Source organism: Telmatherina bonti (assembly GCF_933228915.1).
Source record: "Telmatherina bonti genome assembly, chromosome: 22".
Classification (NCBI taxonomy): domain Eukaryota; kingdom Metazoa; phylum Chordata; class Actinopteri; order Atheriniformes; family Telmatherinidae; genus Telmatherina; species Telmatherina bonti.
The window spans coordinates 33,333,128-33,350,995 of NC_136631.1; the positions used below are offsets into that span (position 1 = coordinate 33,333,128).

A 17,868-nucleotide genomic window follows, 5' to 3' on the forward strand; every position below is an offset into this window, starting at 1 on the left:
ATTCAGTTCAATTCAACTTTATTTGTACAGCGCCACTTCACAACAATGTTGTCACAGGACACTTTACATACACGAATCAACATCCACATCATTTCAAGCCAATTCATACATATTCTATAACAGAAACCAACTGATTGCATCGAGTCATGACTTTGATCCAATCCCCCATCCTGAGCTGCACGAGGCGACAGTGGGAAGGAAAAAACTCCCCCTTAACAGGAAGAAAACCTCCGGCAGAACCCGGCTCAGGGAGGGCAGCCATCTGCCTCGACTGGTTGAGTTCACACTCACATTTACTCCTAGGGACAATTAAGAGTATTCAGTTAACCAAACATGCATGTCTTTGGATGGTGGGAGGAAGCCAGAGTACCTGCAGAGAACCCACGCTTACAAATGGAGAACATTGTGAGAACCTCCCCCCAGCTGAGGCTCCAATCAGCGACTTTCTTGCTGTGAGACCACAGTGCTGCACTACGCCACCATGCAGCCCTTATTATACAAGGTAAATGACTGCATTCAAATCTCATGGCAGAGATCATATAAGTTTGAGTCAGTGAGGATTTGCAGCTGAAAAAATCATTAAACAAACGTCAAACTGCCATCCAAGCCACATATTCAGCACCCAGAATGAACCCATTTTACAAAACAACATTAAAATGGATTCCCAAAATGAAGAGAATAGAATAAAAGAAAACATCTAACTGAAACGACTCACAGTGCACACCGATGCACTCAACAGTTGCTCAACAAATATGATTACCAGCCTCTGCAGTGCCCACACAAGGAAACTCTAATATCTCAGATTAAATGAAGAAGCCCACAATTCCTGATTCACTTCAGTTTGAAACCACATTAATAAATACAAACAAATCTGTCATGATCTTTGGGTTTTGTAGTCTTGTCATTTATTAAAACCATTTTCCAGAACACGTCCACCTCCTGCTGCCTCTTCCATTTGTTCAACAACGACAAGGCTATGAACAGCCTCCATGATCCGCTTCAATGGTGCATTTTTTGTGCATGCCATTAACTGGTTTTTAGGCTGCCAAACAGAACCTCTTTATTGTTTTCCATCTCACAAGTGAGAGTTTTGATCTCAACCTCTGAAAAGCTTCTTTTCTTGGCAGAACGTCTCCTCTCCATGGTTTTAACCTCCAGTGGGTAAATATTTAATGGTGCAACATGCAAATGACAATGGATTTCAGCTGCTGCATTTACTAAGGGCTCATCATTCCTACGCTGGGATTGGTCTGGTACACACGTTTAGTGAACAACACATTGATCAAATCATTCCTGCGAAGAGATGTGCTCTCATTTCCATGTCTGTTGGTTAATGAGGGCCGATGTGATGGCGCGAAGGGAGGATGGCGGGGAGACAAGGCTGCTAATCAGTAGAGGAAATATCATATACAGCAAAATGACAAATAAATACACAAACAATAAAGAAATACATGCATGAATAAGCAAGTAACTCTTTATACATATCACACAATTTAAGGTTAAAAATACAAAGTACATAAAAATAAAACAAATAAAAAGATTAAAAATATGAAAAATGAAAATAAAATTAAATTAAATAAAATTAAATTAAATTAAATTAAAGGAAATAATTTAGACATACACAAGTTTAAAAAGATATAATTTAATCTACTCTCTAAAACATATCACTGCATCCACACATCTCAGGTTAGGGTTAGGGTTAGGGTTGGGGCAGGAGCCACTGCTGCAACCCGTCACCTCTGCTTTTTTGTGACTCTGATTACTTGACCTCAGAAATATGCTTGGCACGTATAGCTGCAAAACTTTCAAAATAAGAGCAAAAAAAATGCAAATAAATAAATAACATAGAAGACCTAAATATAAAGAAATAAAATAAACAAAGGCCAGAAGAGCTTTACTGCAAATTTGTGAGGTTAAATGAAAAATATGTTGAATTGCCAACAAGTTGTGTTTCTTCAGACTTCAATCATCCAATCCACGTGGCCAAATAAGAACCAATGCCAGAATGAGCTGTTTGCCATCATCTGAGAAGATCAGCAGGTTTTTCATAGACTCAATCTGCAAACATGTATTTTCCTAACAAAACCTTTAAACAGGCTTTCCAACAGTTCAACATGTGCTGCCATGAAATGTTGTTACAAAAACGGTCTCAATAACTTAAAGAAGCACTCAAAAAAAGTGAGCATATGTGCAGTAGGAGGGTTGTGTGTAAGTGACACAGTCTCAAGTACCTTTTAACACCATTTTACAGTTGCTTTGTTCACTTCAGAAGTACTGTTAATGAAGTTATTAGCACCTGCTCTCTGGTTTCATGATTACACACTTAAAAATCCTTCTTTATCTCTAAAAGCCTGCCAAACCCCCTCATACTTACCAGGTTGTGCTTGATTAGAGGTCTGTCTGGTCTGACTGGAGGTCAGAGGACTGTGGGATTCGATGCAGATTAAGCTCTCTGTCTTTAATGTTTCTATTAAGGATAAAAGCAGCTTGGTTACGAGTAAAGGCTCCGAGGAAGCCACAGATTCACACACAAGGTCTAGCTTTAACTCCTCAGATTCCCCCTGCAGACGAGCGCAGAAGGACACACCATGTGGAATATGGCACCTTCAACCTTAATTTGAGTCAAAACTCACAGCAGTGAAAACTAAATCGGATGCCTTTGTGCTTGAACAGCAAAGATAGCCTTCTGTGCACCCCAACGAGATGAAAGTTTAATTATCTTTTCTATTGTGCATGCAGCTTTACTTTATGTATGCAGATGCCTCTTAGAACCAATTCATGAGCCCAGAATTATGAGGCCCCATCTGCATGCAGAGCAGCTTTGCAATTACCAAGAGTGGATATGCATGTTTTAATCATAACTGGATATTTGCAACCTGGGCCTCTTTTTGCTGGCCTTTGCCAGTGAAATCTCAAGTTCAATAACTGGGCTGCAAAATGCTACTGTATGCAAACAGCAGGACAGTGCAGACTGGATCCAGACCCTGTGTTACCCTTGCCTTCATCAACTCCTCATGTCCTCAAAGAAACCAGACTGAAGAGGTTTATAAAATATCCAACAGCTGAGCTGAGCTGCTTCTGGATTTTATTTAATAGGATCTGGAGGTGTTGGTTAACTTGTTTTGGTTGGAACTTCTTCATCAAGACAGAAACATCCTGCATCTTCATCTAATCTGTTCCATCAGTTCAGCTTTAGTTGTGCTGCACCAATTGAAAATAGTCACATTTAATGAATTCATAAAGAAATACATAAGAAAAACTAGAATATATAGAGAGAAAAAATAGAGAAAAATATAGAGAATATGAAGCTTAAATCTTCCTCGAATACTTTTCGCTTGTTTCAGCCTTGCAGCCTACATATTACTTGGAAATAAATAAAAAGAATTAAATAAAAATAACTAGTTGGATGTAACTTTTTAAATTAATTTGCTTTATTTCATTACTATGCTTTATTTAGCTGTTGCCTTTATTTACTCATGTCCTCAGTTATCTAAAAAAGGCCTCTCTTGTAACTTTATCCCTTCTGTTTACATAGTTTTTTTTAAATAGGCACATTTTTCCTGAACTCATTTATCTAAACTTTTATACTTGTTGTTCTTATTTGATTTTTCCTTTTTTATTTGATTTTCTATTCTTGACATTTTCAACTGCAGTGTTGTCCTCGTGGGTATCCTCCATGGGAGCTTTGCCTGCTTGGTCTGCAGGGTTGTTGCCATGGGGATGACTTTTGTCTGGATGGCTGCATGTGGCTGTGGTGTGGATCTCGGTCTACCTGGATCTGGGCCGTTTCTGTGGTCAAGGTCAGTGGCGGTTCTCGACCAGACGGAGGCGGATAGTGTGTATATAAGAGAGGAAAAGTAGGTGTGAGTTTTGTTTGTTGTTTTATATTCAGTGTATTATGCAAACTTGAGTTATGGATTTGATATTGATAAATAACTGAATAAAAAGGAAAATAAATGGATGGATAAATAAATGGATCCATGAGTAAGCAAATAAGGTGAACAAGATGTGTTTGCACCGAAATATATTTAAGTTAAAAAAAAGAAAAACCATTTTAATTTTTCTGACTTCAATTTTTTTAGTCAAAGTTTTGGTTTTGCATGTTTCTGATGATGTTTTTTTGTATTTACAAGCTGCGCATAACACCATCTTCTGTTGGTCTTTGTTCGGTTACCTTTCAGGGACACACAAGCAAACACGTTTCTGCTTCTTCCAGCTAAGCAGGCGGCTGTAAGAACTCTGGTTTGTTTTCTACAAAGAACGGTTTTATATCAGCCTGTTTGCTGTGACAAATGTTCTCCATTTATTGCAGAAAATAGATGAAGAACAGTGATTTTTCATATGAGCTTATCTTACAGACTGGAAAAACATTTTCCAGTTGTAAAAAAAGGCTTACATTTATTAAAAGGATGGGACCGAAGGCATCGCGTCTGCACATAATGCTCTTTCCTCTGAAGAATGGAGGAGCCTTTGCACTTTTACGTCTAAAGGAAAATAACAGCTTTAATACAGTCAATTTAGAAGAGTTAGCAGGAAAGACTGATAAAATGCTCCCAAAAGACTTCACAAAAATATGCTTTTAAATATGCTTCATGATCATTTATTCCCCCCCTCCTCAGACTCCCCAACCCCAAAAGAGGAAGTTGTCTGCTGTTGACCTGGATAAAGCTAAAAGTTAATTCATTACTATGAGGCCATGCCATGGGCTTATTCAAAGGCTCCCATGAGGAAGAAAAGGGATTATATAATTGAGGAATATGTAACTTTGATGTAAGCGGGCAGAGGAAAACTGTGTGGCTAATTTGTGTCAAGTGGAAACCATCTGTGTGTGTGTGTGTGCTGCACTTAAAAAACTGACATTTGCATTGATTTAATAGATTTTGAAGGGATGTGATGTGGCTGTAACAAAAGCAAGCAGCATCGTGGTGGCACACTGAGGATGTTGGGACAATGAGAAACCAGATGCTAAATTGTTGACAAGGTTGGGAAACTTCAGAACGGTTCGTGCTGTTTTGGTCCAGACGTCTCAATTGTGTTCGTTCTAACCTGCTAAACACTTCATGTATGTGCAGTTTTGTTTGGCTGAAGGCACAACTTTTAATAAAGACGTGTTTTAAATGACCAGCAGTGTGATGGGGGATTGCAGTCAGTTGGTTTCTATTAGTGTATGAATTGGCTTGAAATTATGTGCATGTTGATTTGTGTATGTAAAGTGTCCTGTGACAACATTGTTGTGAAGCGACGCTATACAAATAAAGTTGAATTGAATTGTTTTAAGTTGTATGAATGTTGATTCACTTTTAACACGTCAAAAACCCAGTAAAACATCAGCAATATCAGCATTTTTGACACATGAATGTAACATATGTGTAAAGTCATATATAAAATATCCACCTAATTAGTGACCACTGTTCCATTTTTCATATTTGATTTAGTTTATAGTTTTTGAAAACCTTTCGGGTTTAGTTTTGCTAATTTTCTGTTCCAAACAGTTGCTATTAGCAACAGGAAAATGAGACTTCATCAGCAAACACTAGCCGTGTTACTACGGTAGCATCACAAAGTAACATAATGTAAGGATGAGTTTTTTCCAGCAAAAATACTCTTAAAACAGAATTATTCAATCATTTTTAACCCCCCCCCCCCATGTAAGTGTACACATGTAACTTTTCTATTTACTGCTCCAGTGTGTACATTCAGAAGCCGTGTGCAGTTCTAGCTTAGCTATGGTCTGTAGAACTGTCCTCTGCATCACTCAGTTCATTCTTTCATTTATTTTCTATACTGCTTAAGCCAGTTCAGGGTGCTGGGGAAGCTGGAGCAGTTAGCAGGCGAGAGTCACGGTACAGCCTGCATAGCTCAGTTAGCTACATAATAACATGTTATACATGACATCTGTTACATGCAAGTCCACTAAAGGCTTTGTCTATGAATGTCGCTGTGTGCAGCTGACCAATAACATCATGATCAGCTTCCTCAGTCTTGTGCTGATGGTTTTTCTTGATGGGACTGTAAACTCTGTCACGTTTTTATCGATCATCTTTGCAATGAGGTCGGGTATTTGCTTTATCTGGTTGGAAAACTAGCTGCTGACTGCTGATTTGTGGACGCTTTGCTGCCACACAGCGGGTTTATGACACTAACTTTAAAGGGGTCCTGTTATGGTAATTTGAGTTTTCTGAGCTTTCTACAGTGTTACAGTGTTGAATCCTCATCAGACATGTGAACGGCACCGTTTTTTATCACCTAAACTCATGTTTGAGTTTGAGTTTGAGTTCCAGCACTCTCTCCGTTCGGTTTCCATGGTGACGAAAAACACGTCATTTTAGAGTTTTTTCTACTTGGAAATCCTTGTGACGTCCCGGGGGATAAGGTTCGGTGATTGGTTACCTTCTACTGGTTAACAAGGGCATGTACAAATACATCAGGCGGGTGGAAAACGTGGGATAAAGTTATTTCCAACGATGGCTGGTGAGTTTACCAAAGAGAGACATCCTGCTGCATTCGTTGCTGTGGGTTGCTGTTTTCCACTTCGTTTTCAGGCTCTGATTCAGGTTCCAACATGTAGGACTGTATGCTATGTGTTGACATGGTATTTTGTTTTTTTTATTGAGTTCATATGAGCCTAATCCTTCTGTTTATGAGACGTTACAATGACGGTGAAAGCAGGTGCGGTGCGCGCTCCCGATGTAGTGCAGTGGCAGCTGACCAATCAGTGGCAACTTATATCAGGTGGGAGGCGGGGCTTAATGCGGAAGAATCTCAATCCTGTCGTTTTGATCTGACAGCCTACGGAGAGGGTCGGTCTGAAGTAAATAAAGCCATTTGTGACAATAACTCGATCAATCCCAGCCCTTCTGGTTTCAGAAATAAAAATAAATTATCCTGAAATGCACATAATAGTTCAGCTTTAAGTTACAGAGGCAACACTGACCTAATTGTCATTTATTTTTTTGACATTTGTTTGGCTCTGCATGTTTCTGAAATTTGTAATCTGACTGTAAGATCTTAATGCATCACATATTTTGTACCATAGCTTGGTACACTGACAGCACCTTGTGGTAACAGTAAGAGATTATTACAGATAGTAGCATACACTTTACTTGATTTCCCACAAATTAATGATTTTTCTTTTAATTTTTGTTTAATTAAAACAGAAAATCATTCCCCAATTCTAACAAAAAGGACAAAAACGGAAAACAAAGCTAAACAAAAAGGTTAATTCATCCAGTTCGGCTAACATCCAGTCAAACTGGGCGTGTTCATGCGGCTATGGTTAGTTGTTAGTCGGAAAGGCTTTTCACAATGATCATCATAAGAAACTTGGGTTTGGGCAAAGTCACACTGTCAACCATGTAACTCCCTGAGGCCTTCAGTGAGAATCTATTCAAATGAAGATCTTTTCATAACATAATCTGCATTATGTCTGAAAAAAATCCCCAGTACGCAGCTAAGATACGTCAAATATGTCCCGCGTAGCTATTCCACCTGTAAAGTGGCAGCAGATGTCTGGACTAATGTTAAATTTGACAATAATGCTACCAGTCATTGATTAAAACTGGGGTTCTATAATGACAACAGCTGTACACCTATCTGTAACCACAGCACTAAGGGCTGATAGCAGCCAGCTTAATGAAGTTAAGAAGAAAATTAACTCAAAATAGCATCAAGGTCATGAAAGTTATCAGAAAAAAACAGTATACAAATAACAGACATGGCTGACCATCCAAATAAATCATAAAACTTCCAGCAGCAAAAAAAATCCTGGAAGTAATGATGCGCAATCTGTTTCTGGTAAGGAAATTTAAATGCTGCAGCTACTTATTACAGTAATAAAAATAGTTCACGGTTACATCATAGAAAGTGATGCATTTAGGTTTGCTGAAACAGATGCATTATATAAAACAGAAAGAGGAAGAATGTCAAAGAGCCTCCGTTCTCCAACAGCAGCGCTAATGAAGCAGATGCCAACATCCCAAGGCTATTAAAAATACACTCATTAAATGAACTGAATCTAAATCAATAACTCACGATTGCCCAATAAAGGAATTCCATTAATAAAAACGTAGTTTATTATGTTTACAGCACCAGTGATATTAGTCCCTTTTAAAAGCAGTAGAAGACATAAGTAACTATAAAGTAAAGAAATGCAGAAGGAATAAAATGAAATGTGTGAAAGGGATTTGTTTTGGAAGGCTGCATCAGTAACCAGGACATTTTCATAACATTTAGAAATAGCAAGGATCTAAAGTATCAGGGTGTGATGCTCCGGCACACACCATTCACACACAACGTCCTGCATGTTACGATGCTGGACAGGGATAAAAATATACATATGTATACATATACAAAAAAAGTAGATAATTTTCCTAACAGTGTCTGTGTAATAAACAGCAACACTGTTTAACTTTGGCTAATGTTAAAGTTTAACGTTGAAGCCATGAGCCTGGCTTTAGTTACATTGCTGCACAATATCTCAAATCCAGAGTTCATTACCTAAACATATTATATGGATATATCCAGTTTCTGAGACCTTTTGCATCACTTTATGGCAAAAACTTTGCTGAAAGTCCTGTTGTAAACAGCCTGGTGATGTCTTCTGCCCACTAATGGACATCAGGAACCAGAAGCTTACACTACAATATCTTCAACCTATTTCACCGTGAGATACGGTACAAATCCAAAATAATATTAATGATAAAATAAAAAGAACAGACTACATGTTTAAGAAAAACAGGCAAAAAAAAAAAAAAAAAAAAAAAAAATTAGGTTACATTTTAAAGGGTTAAATGTCTCATATTATGCTAAATTTGCTTTCCTTTCTGTCTATATTGTGTGTATGTGGCCCAAAAATATGGAAAATCTGTCAACTCTTTCTCTCTTACTCCACTTTTTAGCAAATGTGGGCTTGAACAAGTAAGTCTGAGTTCTTTTTCCCTTATGACCTCAGCACACCTGATTCAAATCAATGTGTATTTAGTAGATGTGTGCAGAGCTTGTTTGAGCATGAATCAGATGTGTTCCAGCAGGAACACTTGGAAAACCTGCAGGACACCGGTCCTTGAGGACCAGGGTTGGGGATCCCTGTACTATGGGACCTTTAAGGAGGAATGAAACTGTGCACATATGGAGGGTATCAGCAAAACTGAGCACAAAGAGAAAAGAAGTTTAATTTTCTTTGTGACTGACTTTGATGATGATACCTTCACAGCTGAGAAACTTTGTAATTGTTTATATGTTTTGGGGAGAAACTTGGGCAAGTCCCCTGAATTTGTATGAGGATGGAAAAACCAACGACACGACCCTTAGTGAACCGCACTCAGAAAACATGATCAGGGAAGAATTTGACGGAGGGAAATTCTACTGAGTAAAGCCTGCAGTCAAACGGCTTTTACAGGAACAACACTGGCACCACTTACTCTCCCTGAAATAGCCTGAACAAAATTTCCCCATTTAGAATACATAAGTGTTCAATACCAACAATCATTCTTCCATTTAAAATCCGTTCCCAATGTGGGCTCGTAAATCCCAGCATTCTCTCCTTCACACAAAGAAATATTGACTTCATGCTATTGACCCCAACTGGTCCCAAATCTGAACAGGAGACAGACTTGTCTTTCTGCCAAAATAATTAAACCCCCATGAGACATTTAATGGTTTGTCTTTTCAGGAAAGGGCATGAAAGCAGGCTCCAGAGAAAGACTAAATATTTCAGCCATGCAGGGAATCATGCAGCGTAAAGAGCCTGAATAACACACTTGTGTGCTCCTGAAGAAGTCTGTCTTTTCCAGGACTGTGCCAAAGGGCACTCTGATTTAAACGCACGAACTGAAGCGTGTTGTTTCATATCAAACAATCCACTACGGTCTCCTGAGATGCAGAACTGCTCAACTCTGGACTCTTTCAAGCCGTCACATGTGAGTCTGTGTTGTAACAAACATGCTGTGGATGTTTCAATCACCTGAGATCTCAGACAAAGCCGCAGGGGCCGTGAGGAGGCCTTCTCCCAGCGAGATTTCATTGCGTATCGATCTGTGTTGCCTCCAAGAGATGGACCCTTGGTAGCTAAAGCTCATTAATCAAGCTGATGCTCAGAATGGCACACAAGGCTGAGGCAGCAGCATCGCAGCACTCAGGCGACACTCTCTACATCTTCTTCTTCTGTCCCTCCCTTTTCATTTTCCTCAGAGCCTCTGTGTCACAAGAATTACAGAGGGTGTAAGTGGGCGATGTCAGCATATGCTGCAAATCCCCTCAGTGGTTTCACAACGGCTGAATCCCCGAAGACCCTCGCCTCGTTTGCCTTCATGGACGTTCCACAGAAGTCAGATATAAAACACGTTGAACTGTTTTGTTGACTTTCAACAACTAAAAACTTCAGGGAAAAGTCCTAAAAATAGCAAACTTGTTAATAAATTTATTTATAATAATTTATATGATCACATTTGATGCAAAAGGACTATTTTTATGTTCCATTTGAAGTAGAAATCTCTTTTTGACATCACTAACCTGAAGTAGTAATGAAAGATTTTTTGAAATGATACCAGTTTACCAAAATATTTTTCACCTGTTACTGGATGTTAAATATAATTTCCACTTATTCAGAGAAGCATTTCTGCAATGGACTGACCAAGAAGAGCCAATTCCAGGGCTCTTTGGATGTATGGCTGGGGAAGGTTTTGGTTTTTTGATTAATCACTTGCTTCTGTTGTCAGACGGGATCTGACTTGCAGTCCTGCAAGTGTTGGGAGTTTCCCTGCTGCAACACACTTGACTCAAATCAGACTCAATGAACGACTGGTGCAGAACTTCTACAGTAGTCGAGGACCTACCTCTGAATGTCATCTGACTTCAGTATCCAACTTGTTTATGTTTTATGTGAGAACGCCAATCTCATCTTTAGACATTCCTGGTTCTCCAAAGCATGTCTGTGATTTAGTCCATGCTGCAAAATGCAATTTCAGCTTGAAAGCATTTGCAGTAAATAGTTGTTTAGTTTTAAAAGGTCAGACGTGAACTGTAGAAAGAGATTGTTTGGATTCAGTAACATTTCAGTGGTTGAATCCACATAATTTTATATTAAAAGCTGCTATTAATGGTGCAAACTTAGGCAAAGCTCGTACCCTGTTCCTTCTATTGCTAAAATGACACAATGACACAAGTTTCTTGTGCAGGAAAAGTTTTTAAACGTCGGTAATGGATCCATGAAATTCAGATGTAAATGCTTTTGTATGAGATAATCTGCAAACATGAATAATCCAGAGGGAACCTGAATGATACGAGAGGATGATTTTAATTTGAACCATACCAAGATAATTAGCGCTACAAAATTCACGGCAATATGCATGGAGTTTCATGCTGAGCTAATTATGTTTATCTTGCTGGCATAATTACTTTTAATACCTCTTTGTTTAAAACAAACAACCCCCCCACTCAAAAGAACAAAACAGCATACATGTATCCAAGTCGCCGGTGAAAAAGCTTTTCTTAACATTGCACCGCAGTGGAGGGTCCCTGTTCGTAATCTCCTGAGAAAAAAGTCATTACAAAGAACCACCATCCTGTTTGTTTGTTTGAGCCCATCTGCAGCTGAATGGGGTCCTGCAATGCAGAAACCATGCTGGGAAACCAGAATGCCAGACTAAAATAGCCTGCTTTTGTGCTTATTGATGCCTTCTCATGTTTCATTCCCATTTTCCACAGCTTTAAAAAAATGATTGTGTTGTGCCATGGTATCCATCATGACCTGTATGTTGAGTCCAAATCTACGAGAATTGGACCCCCAAAAAAAGCAGCTCAAATCTCAGCCTCTGGACATGTTAAGATTTAATGCATCACAAGGCACAGAGAGGTGTTTTCTGTGGTTCAGGCTGGAGGAGCTGATTTGTGCCAAATGCACTGCATCATAAGCAGATTCAGCTTGGTTACCAAGCAAGTACAAGCAGTGGCTGGTGTCCCAGTTAAAATGGAGTCTTAACTGAATTCCTCTCACCCGTTAGTTTCAGGTTAAAGAACGTGAAGAAGAAAACTTCATCACCAATAAAATATTAATTCCTCCAACAGCCATTAAGAAAAGAAACATCCTCATCGCTGTTGCCGGTGAAAAGAGATGTTTTTCCTCAGGTGATGAACGTTTCAGCCTGTGGTAATGTCTAATAATTTGAGGGGGGAGAGAGCATTTACACAAGATGAGTCTCTCAGTCATCATGGCTTGCAGATTGATTATGTTGCTGGAGGAATTTCTCGACCTTTCAGCAGTACGCTGGTGTCTCTGATCTACTGGTTAACAATTAAGTTCACCCTTTTGGACAAGAGCCTCCTCACTGCCCGACTTTTATGAGGACACAGCACTTTATCTTTGAGAGTTGCAAGCAGAAAAAGTTTCTGCAGGACAGGAACTCCTCAGGAGGCTTTTCTCTCACAGAGAGAGTGATATATATGCAGGGGCTTCCCACAGAAAGTTTGCACAGTCCTAATAAATAATGCAAATTTATTAAGGCTATGCGTCACGCTGTTGTTCCTCAGAATACTAATGGCCCCAACAGTTAAGTATTAGACCCCTGTGTATCTCTGCTAAAGCCTTATGTTAAACCTTGTCACAATGTGAGGCTGTAAACCTGTACGGGTTGTTTATGGAAACTTCACACTGCCCCTAGCAGAACAAGATGCTAACGTACCGTCAAGCCAGGCAGCCCCTGCCGCATCATGCCGCATGATGAATCAATGCAGCACGAACGGTTCTTATCAGCAGATGTAATATAGTTGAAGTATACCCCCCTCTTGTAGCATAACTCCACACGCTGTCAAATTTTGGAAAATGGAAGAAGCTGCACGGCCTGGGGGAGGGTGAGCTTGGGGGGGTCTCAAAGGGTTTACAGTGGTTAGGGTTAGCAGTCCAAAAGCCACTAGCAAGATGGGAAGTGGTCCAGATTCACGGCTCCCCCCAGAGTCCTCTGAACTACACAACACAGCAGCGGAAGAACAAGGTGGTCCTGAACCGTATCGGTCTGAGCCGTTGGTGCAACGTGTTGCTATGGCTCCGGCAGGATCTGGCAAACCGTGCTGACTTGCGGCCGGTTCTGGCAGCTGCAAAAAGTGCCACTGTAAGAGGATCAGCAGGTAACGAATAAAGTCGGGTGTTACTTTTACAGCCCTCGAAAGCACAAATCCATCCCACTGCAGTGATCATTTCTCAAAAGATCCAAAAAGTCTAAAAAAAACCCCAGTGATTGTGAATAAAGCTCCATTGATTCCCAACCTGCAGGGACGGTTCTGTCATGTTTTTGCCACCCTGATCTCCTGGCGCTCATCATTGGTAACTCGATCCACCTGCTGGCTTCCTAATTGCCTCTGCTACCTCATTCAGTTCACCTGGTTTCCTTTTCTCTCACTGCCTACTTAAGCTCCCTCCAATCCCTCCTTTTCTGCCAGATAATAATCAGAGCTATGTCTAGTTGTGTTCCGGCGTTCTACGGATTGTTCCTCAGTTGCCGACCCTCTGCTTCATGCCCCTGGATTACCCTCCTTGCCTTGCCCTCGACGGATACCGCTACCTTTCGGATCTTCTGGTTACCGACCCTGCCTGTCTTTGGATCTCTGAGCCTTGTCTTTGCCTGGATGAGTATTTTGCCATCCTGTTTACCTCCCAGCTGTTGCCTGGTTTCTTCTGCAGACCACTCCCCTGGACTGATCTTCTGTTCATACTCCTCCACCAATAAACTGGTCATTTGTCCAGAACTCTCTGTGTGTGGCTGAATTACGGATCCTCAGGGTAACTCATTACACGGTTCTGACCGGTGTTGCATCCTTGGCTGAACTCGGCTCACAAACACAAACCAACACGCTAATTAATTAGATGGCATGATGTACTGAATGAAAACAGTTGTTAGTTCAGGAAGACTAAAAACTGCAAACGATTATCCTGTGAATCAGTAGCAACGTAGCAGGAGGCCAAAAAAACTTCATCTTGCATCTGGCTGCTTCACGCATTGATGGTCAGGGAGGATTTTTCTGTCTTGTTTCTCCTCACATTTCCTTGCTTTATTTTCAAAGTTGATCACCTCTTAATGTACATTTGTATTGGCATCAGCTGTTAAAACGCTTTTATGTTTGTTTACCATTATACACATATGTATTATACACGATTTTGCTGGTTTATAACCTGAACCTCTGGTGAAATACACTTTATTTGGAAGCATTTTGTGGTGCGATTCACTTTAATTATCAGTGATATCCAGAGGTGAATCTACCCACGCCCTCCTCTCTCTCTCCGTTCTTCCAACATGTCGTATTTGAGATTCCCAGCAGCACACTGATGTGTCGCGGTCCACTTCACTAAAATGACATGGGATTGAGTGGTGCCTTGGAAAGCTGGTCTGGCCAAATGATAGATTTTTTTTTCTTAGTACTCCTCACGCTCATGCTCTCTTACACAGATTGCGCCTTGGGTGCTTTTCTGAGACACTTTTACTTGTTTTTTCTGCCACATGGACATATATAGCTAATTTTTCGGTAAGCAAGGCTTCTTGCGGCACTGCTCCACTGCTGCCTGGTAGCTGCCTGAAAGTGTGGCCCAGTTCTGACATATGTCAGATTGTGTTGGCATCCTAGTTAGGCTAGAAGAAAAGCTCACTAGGCTCTTTTTCAAAACTGGGAGTGTCGTACTTGACCTTGTCCATTTTGATTCCAGCCGCCCTGCAGCCACCATCATGCAGCGGGTCTATTGTCATTTGCTTGATAAGACTGTAATATGAACAGTGTAAACCTGCAGATGCACTGCAGGGAGGGTGGGAAAGTTCATGTATATACAGTCAACAAACACTCAACTCATGCAGACTTATAGCTTGAACAATTCTACACCAAGTCTCTTTCTTATTTCATAGAAATAAAAACATTCAGTTTTTTCCCTTTGATTTGTATGAAAGATGCTGTCGGTCATCAGAACAACTTTGTTTTTCTTTCTAAATTGTTGCATTTTTGCTTCTGGACACAACTGAAAATCTGAAAACATCTGGATGGTATAGGAAACGCTGAAAAAATTCCAACAATAAGGATAAAGGGAGGAAAAAAGAAACAGAATTACAATTACTTAAACTTTCATTTCATCGCAGCGGTCTTAAAATATGTCCTTCATCTCATCTGCTTCATTTAACTTGTTAATGTAGATTTATTAGTTAAAAAGCCAAAACTGAGAAAATTTAAGGCTCAAAATTGGTTTTAAATGGGTAAAAGTAAATCTTTAAGGAACAAAGGTGGACAGACAATCTCCCCTTTTGTCAATAAGTTCATTTAAGAATCTTTTAAATGTTTAATTTTCTTCATGAAAAACAGGAAGATATTTGTATGTTTCTATCTCTATAGTTTATAATATTATTAAACAATCAGCTATTTGACCTCTGTCTCAAGATTACAACGAGTACAGCTCAACCACAGTTTGAATTAGGGCTGGAGGATATGACCAAAATCTCATTCCCAGATACAGCTCATTTTATACCCTCATAGCGATTTACACAACCATATCACATTTTTTGTGTATTTTTATGTTAATTAGTCATCATCAGTTATTTGCATAGACTGTAGGTTTCTGAAGAGCTGAATTGAAGCTCGATGGGCGGTTCCTACCATCACCATCTTGGTAGGGCCATGCGTGATGTCACACCAGGAAAATACAAATATGGGCAAAGAGGTGGAGCTGAGAGGGGGCCTGTGAGCATCATGGTGGATGACTGACATTGAGTGAACTCCGAGCTTTCTGTAGCTAAAGCTAACCGAGCTAACCCGGAGATAACAGGAGCTAACCAGCTAATGAAGATAAGCGGGCTAAAGCTAAGTCACGTTGTTAACCGGCTAAAAAACGCGGTTGTTCTACGTTCTTCTGACTTGAAGCCAGAGATTGGTACCTGTCAAAAGGACACACCCCTAAATTTGCAGAACTTTGAGATTAAATTACTTTTAAATGGGCGAGTTAGACAAAAATTCACTCCCCCCACAGTTGTCATGAAGGTAAACTTGACCTGTTAAACCTAAAATGGATTTTTGAACAGGGCTGTAAACATGTTTATTTCTGCTGTAAACATGTTTATTTCTGCTGTGAAGTTGGTCTTTTTAACATGGGAGTCTATGGGGATTTGCTTTGTTTTGCAGCCCCTAGTGGATGAAGGGGGAACTGCAGTTTTATGCACTTCTGCATAGGCTTCACTTGAAACCGCCGGAGGCTCGTCCATCTTTCATATACGGTCTATGGTTATTTGTCAGATATTCTTGGCATCGGTAGCAGTGATCCCCTTCTACATGCAGGAACTGGCGTTCCTCAGGTAAAATACCTGTTGCAGCGTTTGCTTCTGGAATTCATTATAAGCGCTTTTCGCCACCACTCCACGCTGCTGATGCAGCTTTTGCTCCTTGACTCTGTAGTCTTTGTTATGATTCTTGAGCAGGTGATAAAATTGAAGTTAGTTGTGTTAGAGTTGTTGTCGGGAATGGGAGCTGGCATATTTTACAAACTTCTCTTGTCTGTTCCACGTCGGTCTTTTTATATCCAAACCACATCCATGCGACAAGAGTTGCCCCTCTTTTAAGAACAAACTCATTGGTTTGGGTTGGCTGCTCATCTTTTAGTGAATTACCCTGCTCTGAAACGCATCTGCTCCAGTCTTCCTCCATGTTTGTTCATGTATTGCAGTCATCTTGATGTAAAATATTACAGGAAAACACATAACCGTGGCATAAACAATAGAGCCTTATATAAAGTTGTAGACATTTCACATAAGACATATTGCCATATTGCTGAGCCATAATTTTAGTCATGATAAAGGGAGATTTCATAGGATGTGTAATTGTCAATATAATAACAGCAAACTATGCCACTGGTGAAGAATAAATCAAGATGTCACACACACAAATGTAAAACATTTCAGACTTGCCTAAAAAAAACTACTCTCCAGGGAAATGTGACCATTCCTTTTAGAACAATGTAGCTGTAAAGCTGTAGACATCTGAACATAATCTCTACAGAAACCAACTCTGATGGAGTGAAACACAGAAATGGAGAGTTTTCAATCCAGGTGAAGTCTCCAAATGAGCCATTCTGGCACCACATGCCCCCCAATCGGAGGTTCTCAGATTTTAAAGGGTTGGAAAGAATCTGGAGGAATTTTGGTGCAAAAAAGTCAAAGGCACAAACCTGGACAGACGCAAACTTCAACCGATGCAGATGACAGATACAGGGCGTTTGGTTCATCTGCTGCAGCATTTACAAGTGGAATCTGGTCTTTGTAGCCGTTGCAGATGCAAAGCCTGACAGAATAAACGGCATACGAAGCAATACATCTGATGACAGACGAGCAACAGTAAGAAAAAGGTAGAGGAAGAGACAAACCCCATCACTGCGCTGACTCTTTATATCTCTTTTCAGGGTACATGATCATCAACTCCTCCCCTGTCTCCATGTTCACCACTGATAAAAAGAGACTTGGAAAGTCAGAGGTGAACTCTGCAGGCTCAAAACTGGGATGTATTGTTCAACAACCGTGCCAACATAAGGGAGGCATGAAAGTATAGGAGCACAGAGGAAAGACATAATGATGCATGTAAAGAGAGCAGAAATGCACATGAAGATGTTTCCACATGGAAAAACATCGTTCATCAACAACTAAACGTTGGTTTTTCTCAAAATAAAACCACTATTTAAAAGATGTACCTGACAAAGTACTGGTGCGATTTGCAGGTGTTTCCACTGAATAGAAATTAGTGTAAAAGCTTCATTTTCGTAGAATAAATCTCGTCCTGTGAGACTTAACTTAGACGATGATGGAGATCCACAACATTCTGGAGCATTTTGGTTGCCTGTACTGCTGCTGCTGTCCTCGT

The 17,868-nt window shown here is 40.1% G+C and overlaps 1 protein-coding gene across 1 annotated transcript in view; it reads right to left on the reverse strand.

Annotated features, from left to right (window-relative positions):
• gfra4a (GDNF family receptor alpha 4a) overlaps window positions 1-17,868 on the reverse strand; it is a gene marked incomplete at both ends in the record, with an annotated part of 219,200 nt that overhangs the window by 90,390 nt on the left and 110,942 nt on the right. The gene's annotated exons all lie outside the window — the stretch shown is intronic.